Below are 11,313 nucleotides of genomic sequence, written 5' to 3'. Positions count from 1 at the left end.
CGCAGAAATTGAGCTTCAAATCGTGATAGAAGGCGAAGAAAGAGAAATATCTTCAAATTTCATCCGATTATGTGATAATAGAAGTTTTTACGAGTTCTGAATTAGAAATATATTCCCAAAGTTTATCAACCATCTTTCTTTACTGGCTTTGGTGTAGAAGACCCAGGTTCGATTCCCTGCGGGAGCTCATGTGATTAGGATCCCACGTTAAGATGTGTATCTATGTCTCCTATAGTCTCGCTGATGAAAGGAATACTAAACAAATAAAATTCAAATTTTATTCTTTTACTTATATAGTATCGTTTAAACTTCGGTTGTTTTTAAAATTGGAAACTTTCAAGTACACACAAGTATCTGGATTTGATCACAATCCGGATATCCTGTGTTCAATGACAACCATACTACTCCAAATTTTTAAATGAGTTTCCAGAATACTTTAGGCAGTGGCATAAGAGTTAACAAAGTAAGTGGATTCATCAGGATGCTGTTTTGAAAGTTAGAGCTTTATAGAAGCAAGCATTTATTTTTATAGTAGATTTCTGGTTTCCATACAAACTACGTCTTGATGTTGCATCCATCTATTTTATAAGGTGGTTGGTGGTCAAATGTATTGAAACATGAATGTAAAGGTAATAATATCGTTGAAAGAAAATTCTGACTGAAAGTGTATAAGTATAGAAAGCTCTGGCAATGGAATAAATGACTTCTTAAGTTATATTTTTTAAGCTTAGACATTAGTACTACATTACAGTAAAGCGAATTGCTCACAAAATATTTCTGATAATTTTCTCTTGAGAAGCATATTCTTTATTATTCGGCATTTAGCAGCGTTGTTGCGAAATAAAATACATAATCTCTCGAAGCTTATACATGAGTATGCATTTCCTCACAGTGTGCACATGAAACGTTAAAAATACAATGCGATGCTTTCAGTAAAATCCAATTTGAAATGCATTCAGTGTGGACACTCAACAAAAAGACTTACGGTTATTAAGTTCTATTGTAAGGAAAATGGAAAACGAAATGTTAAGGAAACATGAAAGTGAATTATTTTCTGAAAAATACGCCATATGTAAAATATTAACTTTTTATTTGTAACTATGCGTAAGGTTAAGGCTGTTCAAAGTTATACTTTTATTTCAAAAGCAAAAGTTTCTGTTTTTGAAATAAATTCATCGTTACCACATTTCCTCTTAGGATATCCCTAGTATGTGTAGAAGACTAACATCACTTCTCACGTTTGCAGCATTTTGTGTTTCTTGAAGGCAAGCTCAACTTAGAACAAAGTTCTATTCCATGTAACGTGGACACTTGACAATAGCAAAGCCTGTAACAATGCTCTTTGTATTACTGTTCCAGTTCTGTGTCAAAATCACCTGGCCTAATTCAAAGCTTTGTGCTAAGTAGCCTTAGTCTATTCTGATGAAGAAATTGCACCCATTGTCATTGCGATAATTGCAACAGAACTTAGGCTACTGATAGAATGAGATTTAATCTTCTTAACCAGTGCTTATGGCAGTTAGATAATGTACAGTATAATTCACGACAATGAAACAAAAAACAATGAGTACCTCTAATAGAGAGAAAATAGTGCTAGTGGTTATGTCGTGACTAAAATAAACTAAACGTTTCTAAATGTATTTGCTGGAAGTTGCAAAGGGTGTATGATTCTATCTCACGATGAGTAAAATATTCAGTCTCCTTGAGTAGTGAAACCAATTATTGAAACTGAAACATGAGTGATATCTTTCATTTATGGTCCATGAAATCTTTCACTGAACGTCCAACAATTGTACCCTTTGGGATTTAAAAAAAACTGATGTGGGAGAAAACAGGAGAATCTTGAGAAAATTGTACAATATTTCAGGCATGTTGCTGTCCACCATGAAGTCACATGCCTTGGATTAAACCAGAAATTCTCACACAAGATTTGAGCGCTCTACTGCTGAGCTACTGTTTTCCCAAAACTAGTTCTTATATTAAAATATGATCTACATATGGTGCGTCCAGTGTACAAGGGAATCAAGCTTACTTTTGAATATTTTGTTCATAGTTCATCTTTAAGATCTCTATTTGGAGCTCATTTTAGAACATACAAAATTCATGTCCAAATATTGTAAGTAACTCTTTCAGTGTAAAACAACAATGTGTTAATTCTTTCATGTATATCTTTTTTAATGTAACGTCTCACGTTTATGTCTTTTTGATAAAAGAGATGGACGATTAATGAAAGTGAATGATTGTGAAAGTAAATTTTAGTGCTCCCCCATTCGGGATCCAACCCGGAGTCACATGCACCAAAGTTGCACGCGATAGCCAATAGGCTAAGAGAAGTACTCCATGTGCTTAAGCGCATTGTATAAACTTTATGGGCTTTATGCAGATTCGTTCTGTCGCGCTATTAGTGGCATACTAAAGAGTTTGACTAACATATGTTTCCTGCAGTAGTAAGGCCTTTAGTACAATGCTAATCATACGTCAAAACGACTCTGCATAAGGCCTCAAATCTCTCTTTCCCACAACTTTTGAATTGAATATGATTTCCTTGTGTTCCGAACATCCCATAATACAATTCATATGTAATAGGTTTCTTTTACTTCTAAAATTATGTACAATAATCAGTTTGTCTAGTGTTATCATATCACCTATCCAAATCATTACAGAAAAAACGTGAACTAAGCAGTGGACCTAAGCATTCTTGCTAAAGTCTGCAGCTTTTAATACCACAGTCCCAACTTACTTCTCCATAATTCAACGACTTTGTTCGTCAGCTTTAGAATTTAAGAATTTTCCCCGTTGTTGCTGGGTCCATGGGCCATTATCCATCACTATTACAATGAAAGTTTATAATGTTAGAATGTTCAAATACGGTAAAGTGCATAACAGAAAGCCCATTTATCACTGAAGCCGAATTAATATCTTTGTTCCTCTCCGCTCCATTAACATTAGCATGGGAATTAACAAGTTCTAAGTTTAAAATTTTCTTTATACTTTTTATTGTAGTATCTCTTTATACAATTGATTTAATTATCAAAAATATTTTAAAGTTAATTTTGTTTTAAAGTGGTGTTTAGTTTCGTATTTATTATATCAAATTATTTCAACTTGGGCCTTGAATTCTACAACAGCACACTATAACTTAACAACGATGGCTTCACCCGTGACAAAATTTGAAATTGATGTTAAAATAAAACGAGACATTAGATCGTCAAATGGAGAAGATTTTAAATAAAGATGATTTATTCTAGTTAAACTATTCTATTATCTGACACCATAACGATAGCGTCTTAAGTTATAGATTGCAATTGTTTTTGTTAAACTCATTGCTCTCTCCTATTTGGTGCGAAATTTCGATTCCAGAAGTAAGACTACGAAGTAGGTCATCTAGTGCTCAACATTGCAGTATCTGGATACAATACGAATAGAAGTGCAGTCAACTACGTAAAATTTTATGAACTATGAACCAAGAAATTCCGAGTAGACGAGTAAACATTGATGAGATTTCGACATGGCCTGTGCACGCTCTTCAGTGATGGATAATTGCCTTTCAGTGTAAGGAAAAGCACTCCCTTGGTCTCTTTCTTAGCATGAAACGTAACTACATATTTCTAGTAAAATAGTAGTGGCTCATTTTCTTTCCTGAAATCACGTTGTAAACTAATTGTTGAAGTGGTCACATTGTAACATACAACACAGTGAGCTTTCTCCTACAACGATACCACTTTCACTATCTAATATTACAGCGCCTTTTGTACGAACACAGTGTTACATGCTCAAAAAAGAAAAAATAGTTGTCCCTGTGCCACAAACCACAGAGTTACAACTGCTATACAATAATGTATATGTAATGTAATCTTGTAATATTGGAAAAATAATTTATGAACATAGTGAATATTTCAGTTTGCTAAACTTATCTAGATTTCATCATCTAGATTAACTCATTTTATATCTAGATTTCTTTAAGATTGACCCTATCATTCAAGTCTATGAAGCCTGTATTACAGAGCAATATGTATTGTATATCATTTGCTTGGAATCTATTTTTGAAATCTGCTTCGAAGTTATTGTCAACTATGAAATATACACGTGCTTTGCGTTTCGTATGATTGTCACATGTACATGTATATTCTTTATATACGTGTGTGTTCTTTATTTATATTCAAACTCATCCGCAGGATTATTTTACATTATTCCTTTAAAGATAATTTGTAACTTTAGGCATAAAAGGATAATAAAGATAATAAATGTAAGTATAAAAGGATTCAGAAATACTCGAGTTCGTGGATATTCTTTGTTATAAATATATATTTATACTATTACTTAGAAAAGTTTGAAATAAATCTTTTCTGTTTAAAAATGTTACGGACGCTGTTTTCTAACTAACAGAGAATTCCAGGAACAGAGTAGAAAGAATGCTTACTGCATTGTATCAGTTGTTGTAAGACGAGATTCTTAAGCAACTGAAGTATCATAGCTATAGATTTTTCGGAATCAACTAAGAGGTTTTGAAACGATAACAACGAAAAATTGAGTTGAATACTTCTAGCATCCTTTGTAACAAGAAACGTGATTTTTTATAAGATCAAGGAAACAACTCGTTTCAGCAGTATTGATACAAAAAAAGACATACTCTATATAAGTATTCTTACGTGAAGTAAAGCTAGGTTTACATTACTGCAGGAACGATTTTTATGTACTACTAAAATGTAGCTTTATATTATACTTATTAGGATATCACTGTGTAACTGAATATAGTACCTGATTAAAATTCAGAATACGAAATTAAATCTGACCATTTTGCGCTTCCATCTGTAAAATCTTTATTTAGTGCAAAATACACGTATGTTCTTTGTATTTAGTATACATGTCATATGTGCTTTCTATAGCAATTTACAATAAAAACTATAAAAATAATTATCTACATCGATAGCAATTTCCGAAAACTTAAAAAGATGTTTGTAAAAGGTGTTTGGAATGAAGATTTCAACAGCTTCCATAGTCATTACCAAACTAGAAGGAAGCCCGAAACCAGCCACAAAGGTTGAGGGCATGAATATGTTAGGGAAGGAAAGTCATGAAAAATTCTCTTACAAATATCTAAATTGTGTTTTCTTTTAGTTTTAATTATAATGTTTTGTATTGAGGTGTGGAAGGACCACGAATCGTTTACAGGGATCAGGCCCCCTAGCCCCCTTGTGGTTGTGGGCCTGAGTAAAAGTGCTAATAATTTTTACTTTCGAGTGATAATAAGAGAGAAGAAATAATGGTAATCGCGAAAAAATAGAAATGTAACGAATTTACACGTTTTATGATTTCTCATGCAGAAGATTTTAAAATTTTCGTCCGTCCGTTTGTCCGTTGTTTGCTATGTATGTATACTTGCTCAGAGATCATAATCAACGTACCAAAACCAGCTTTCAAACTTAGGGTTTCTTTAAGATTTCCCAGTTTATTTGTAATTTTCTTCTTATATCATAAACCAGGAGTAGTTTACTCAAGGGCTAAATATAGAAAAATGCAATTTTCTCACATACGACTCTAACGATATTGTTTGCATTTCATTTTTCAATATTTAATTAACAATTTTACAGTGCAGTATAATTATTTTTCACAGGAAAATACAGACGGAGTTGCGTACTCTTGGGGTGAGTTCTTTTTGCACGACTATCTCACAAGCTACTCAGGTTATTTTGTTTATGTTTAATAAATAAATGTCTAACTAGCAATCTGATAGTATCACTCATTTGCCCAGAAAAAAAATCACAACGGATACTTTACTCTCAGTATGACTCTTTTTCAGATGATTTTCTCGAAAACGACTCACGATTTTTCATGTTTCATAAATAAATATTCCAATAACAATCAGATTTACATCATCAGCATAAGACAAAACCTGTTGAGTATTATTCACCTTCTTGTTTCAAGCCATTCTCAATGTGAAAACTTATGAACCAGTATTTTCCTTAATAGGATTTTATTTTCGGATTCAATTGAAACATCTTAATTATTAATCTAACTAAGTTTATTAATATTCCAAATACGGACAATATACAATATTTTCTGCTAACCCAGTCGTAGGTCTTCCTGAAATCAATAAATCATTTATGTACCGAGGTATTGTATTCCCAATACTTTTTGAGAATTTAACTAGTAATAAATATATGGTCGCTAGTTGATCGATTTTGCCTTAATCCGCACTGATAACACTGGCATCCAAAAATCCTTTTCTTTTGTCACATGATCAAAAGAGCCTGAAAAATTATTTGCCCTTGAATCCAGATCTACTTGCAGAATTTCTCTATCGGCTTCAACTTTCATGTGAAAATGTTCTTTGTATATGTGTATTGCAGTTTACGTATATATATAGGTTGGATAAGAGGTAGTGACAACTGTGTTCTCACGTCAGAGGGCTCTGACTCAGGACTATGCTAAAAGGACTATTGCTGATAAAGGAATGTTAGGCTATAAAGTATGAAAAGTGGTAACAATTGTGCTATTGAGTCAAAAGCAGCAGTGTCATAAACTACGCAAGAAAAATAGACGCGCTGAAGCAGTGCTTTGGAAAGTCTAACAATGTGCGTGAATCAAGTGGCACGTGTGCCCAGTGCATAATAATGTTCAAGACATTGCTACGACCTTTAGACCTAAATGAAGAAATTACTTTGCGGAAAGCAGTATGACATAAGAGAAATCATCATCATGCCATATGGCAATTCCTTCGGGATATCGACAAATGTTGATGCGCTGAAGGTGTACGACGCCTTCCACACTTGTGGGAAATGTAATAAAAATGATAAACGATTGAAATGCAGCAGGTACGTATTCTTCTGTGTATAAAGACAGCTACGAATTATAACAATGTTGCCATTACATTTTATCCAGCCCTTGCAGTTATAAATATTCTTTATTAGGATATGGTTTCGCAGCATAGTTTCCAAAAAAAAAGTGTTTTAAGATCATAAGTGTACAGAGGCATCAAAATGTTTTCTTTCCAATTTCCTGCAAACTTTTCTCACAGAAACGTCTAATTTTAATGTCCAGCAATAGTCAGACAACATTATTGTACTCCCGTCGGCTCCCTCCAAATCATGGGAACAGCGAACGGGATGTTTTATGAACCTTTCAACCAGCCTGTCAGGAGTCTATCACATGTTAAACAGCATAAGAGAGACATTTCTTGTCTTGCTTGCCAATCTTACATCCGAAATAAAGCTCGTAGCACTTTTTTAAAAGGCGGGCAATTGTCATTTTTGTGATTTCAGTCACCTCTCCAGATGTAACCAAAAGAATTAGGACTATTTGCACAGGGACGAGGCATTTCTTAATGAACACAAACATAAAAAACGATCCTAGAATAATATGCAGTTACTTCCCATGCTTCCAGAATTCAGAATGCTGAGGCACTGGTACCAACAATCACAACCCGCTTGCAGGTGTTTGGGAATGACTCAACGACAATGTTATCAAACGTCACTAATTTTCTGAAAACTGTATGTGGCCTCTGGAACATGTATTCAAATTCATTGCACATGTTTCGACATTTTTCCATTTATTTCAATTGCAAATTACTTAAATTCCCACAGGAAGAAAAACCCATATGCAGCATTTTCAAAGAATTCAGAGGATTTCGATAGGAAGGAGTGGTGTGTTACAAGGAAACCTTTCCCGATAGACGACAACTGATTTAATTTTCGAATTGAGCACACTCGTCTTAGCTTTGAATACTGTTAATACTTCTTGTAACAAAAACGTTGTTGACTAGTGTAACCTACAATAATTTAACCCGCTTATCGTGTCAACCCTACTAACAAAATTTAGAGAACGTTTCAGATAATTTTATAGGATGTTGATAATAGAGAGGTGCCTCGATAATTAGTACAATCAGTTTTGTCGCCTTTCTTGTGAACTGAGACAATTTATTGTTTCCACACTTGTGGCAATTCTTCTTGTTCCAGATGATGAGAATGACTTTGTATATTTTACTATAGTTAAGACTAGCAGCGTTCACCCCGCTTCGCTGCGGTCACCCCGGAACGCAATAAACTTTGTTACTTAGATAATTTTTACTTTTTCGCTTTCAAGTGATATGATAAAAACCATTATAACGCCTGTCATTTATGTTAACCCGCCGAGTGACACGGTCATGCGGGTTGCATATAAATACGTTTATTTTTATACCTATGATGAACTAACAAAGGATTTGTACGTAATGGACACCTGAATGGTCAATTATCTCAAGACACTGGTAATTGAAAATTAAAGTGATATGATAAAAACCATCTAGGGTCCAAATCCTAATAACCCCCAAAAATAAAAGAAATTGGTTCAGCCGTATTAGCGTGATGAGCGGACAAAGGATTTGTACGTTCTCTTTTATATATATAGATAAACTCAGCAGAAATTTCGTCTATACCCGAAGATTTGTACTTTTTAAATTTCCTTTTAGCAATTTCTGTTCAGTTACGTTCAGGAATAAACTGTCCTGCTATATCCAAATGCATTTTCTCTACGAGCATAATTTTTTTGGCTTGATGTTAAGCAAATTGTTAAAGAAATCTATCCATTTATTTAAATTCTCGATAGTCATGAAGGACTGAGACATCAAACTTTGACTATACTTGAATTCAAGAAAGTTGAGAAAATGACTTAAGCTGTTTCAATTACCTAATAATACACATGAATCATAATTTTAAGTTTTGTAGCATTTCAACTGGGGTAAAGCAGGGAAATTATCATTTTTGTTCAATAGAGTTTAAAGTCTCTGCCGCACCAAGGCCATATGAACGTGTACTTACGTGGGGACATATACAACCTACTAGTACCGTACACATACTGGAAATCGATTGCAAATGACTACCTTTGTTTTGGGAATCTCCAAAATGCGAAGGTCTGGTCTACTTTGATACTGCTCGAGTTTCATCTGTCTAAAAGATTAAAAAAAACTCAAGAAAAGAAAGACACTCACATCGACAACCTTGAACAGTAATGTTCTTAGTATCACATCTACCGTTTAAAGTGAAAGTATGGAAGAGAAATATTTTTTTAGAATTTTAAAGGAAGACATATTTTTTTATGTGGTTGCGGCTCTTTTCTGTTTCCAACGTCAGTCTTACTATTCGTGTTGAAAGTATACCCAGCAAAGTGCTCCTCCTCACTTCTTAGGATTCTCTATTACATGGAAAAATAATCCTTAAGTATTACTGTTTATGGCTTCCTATCTGCCATAAATTACATGCGGCATTACATTTTCCGAAAGAACAAAGGAAGCCGTATATTTGAAGAATAATTCTTTTGAATTCAAAACAAAACGCACTATTATACTTATGAGTTTGCACATTTCTTATTTCTGAAGTCAGTGTTATTGCAGTTAGTAACTATTCTATTGGCAAATAAAGAGTATTTTCTCTACTACAAATATCTAGCAACTACAGTAGAAACCCATTATGTAGTGAGTGTTGGGAGACATGGTGACGTTATAACCTTAACGTAAAGTAATGAAATTTTATAGTGCATCCTAGTTGATAGAAATTTTCATAATTTTATTATACCATTACTACTATACTGTAATGAATTGGAATTCAGTGTACTGTACCTCCGTTTTAATACTACCAATCGATCTAGTCTGAATAACTCGATCAGAATGTTTCTCTAATTTATAGTGTGTAATGATGGCAAAACTAGAAAATGTATAAACTGTAGGCGATCGGTTTTCAGGGCTAAAGACAACACTAAAGTTTTAATATCATCATCATCATAGATATTCTGCCATTATCGGCAGGTCATTTGCCACAGCTGGGAAGTTTCCATGCTCCACGATCTTCCTCTTCGTCTTCACGTATGATCTTTCTGTTTTTATATCATCCATTAATTGTAGCCTCCTTCGCCCTCTCCCTCTCTTTCCTGCCACCATATCCTCCAGTATGTCCCTCATGATACAGTTTCTTCTTAGGCAATGTCTCAGCCAGTTTTCCTTCTCTTCTCAATAATACCTAAAAGTGTTCTCTTCTCCCTCACCATTTCTAACACCCTCTCATTCGTCTTCCGCTCGACCCAACTAATTTCTAATACCTACATTCAATAATATTTGATGCTAAAGATGTTTAAAATTCGAACTAGACTGCACGCATAGGACATGAAAGCCCAACTAGATAACGGGGAACATATTTTTGCTCGCAATATTTTCTCCTCAAGTTTAACGTCCTACTATTGTACACAACGGCTAAGTGAGACAGTGATGAAAATAACTGAAACGGTGGAATTAATACAGTGGGAGAAAATGGGATAAACTCGAGAAATACAACTTACGAGGGCATCGATACATACTTATTCTTCGCCTGTTTTTCTCTGCTCGCGTTGAATGCTTCAGTTCACCATTTACAGATCTTATGCATGTCATATTTAAAATTTCTTTATCACCGAGTGTATATTTGTATAAACGTTCTTATATAGCTTCTAAATGATTAGTTATGATATTCAAATGGATATCTTAGGCAAAGGTGAAGCGAATTAAATATTTCAACTGTGAAAAAGCATGGATTTGGATAGCGCTATTTTTTAAAATTTCTTATACATTTACTAGATAAGGCAACTCAAAGCTATGAAACCTGTAGATTCCAACAGAAAATTAATTCCAAAGAGGTTAAATATCTATTATCCTGAAAGAGAGAGACGTCCAGTGTGTGCAAAACAAAAATGCAGAAAAAGGAATAAAACCACCTGCTGTAGTATTCTACCAAAAGGAAGACGAAACCAGAACACCCTTCCACATTTGAAAATGCTATAGAGAAATGTGCATTCCGCAAATTCTTTGAGGAGACTTCGCAAGAAAAATATTAACCCTTCAGCAAGCATTACTACAAGTGCTAATTCTTCTGACCCACTTCGAACATTGGAAATAATTTAAACTTAGAACAAATTAAGGGACGATATGTTTGCACAATATGACAATCGTATTTTTTTGGCGTTACTTACACTTTTATGAAATTAATAAGTGGCTGTGAACGAAACTTCTGTTTCAATATGCCAATGGGCATTTAAAATACTGAGCATTTTGAAGAGCGCAGGAATTTAGAAAATAATCCATTTAATATCTACATCGTAGTATTAAATAAATTAATAAATATTTTCAAATACTTCTTCTCCACCGATCTTTGGACATTATATATGCACCTAGGTATAAAAAAGTTGGAATTTTTACGGTTAGTAACATTGCTAATAATTTTTGCTAAAAGCGAGAGTTGAATATGCTAAATTTATTGACTTAGTTTTCCTTTGCTTCCAGTTCAATAATTGCTCAAGTTACTGAAATATAGG

The sequence above is a fragment of the Thermobia domestica genome, chromosome 14, assembly GCF_964235325.1.
Source record: "Thermobia domestica chromosome 14, izTheDome1.hap1.1, whole genome shotgun sequence".
In the NCBI taxonomy this organism is placed as follows: Eukaryota; Metazoa; Arthropoda; class Insecta; order Zygentoma; family Lepismatidae; genus Thermobia; species Thermobia domestica.
Note: the sequence above shows the minus strand (reverse complement) of the source record.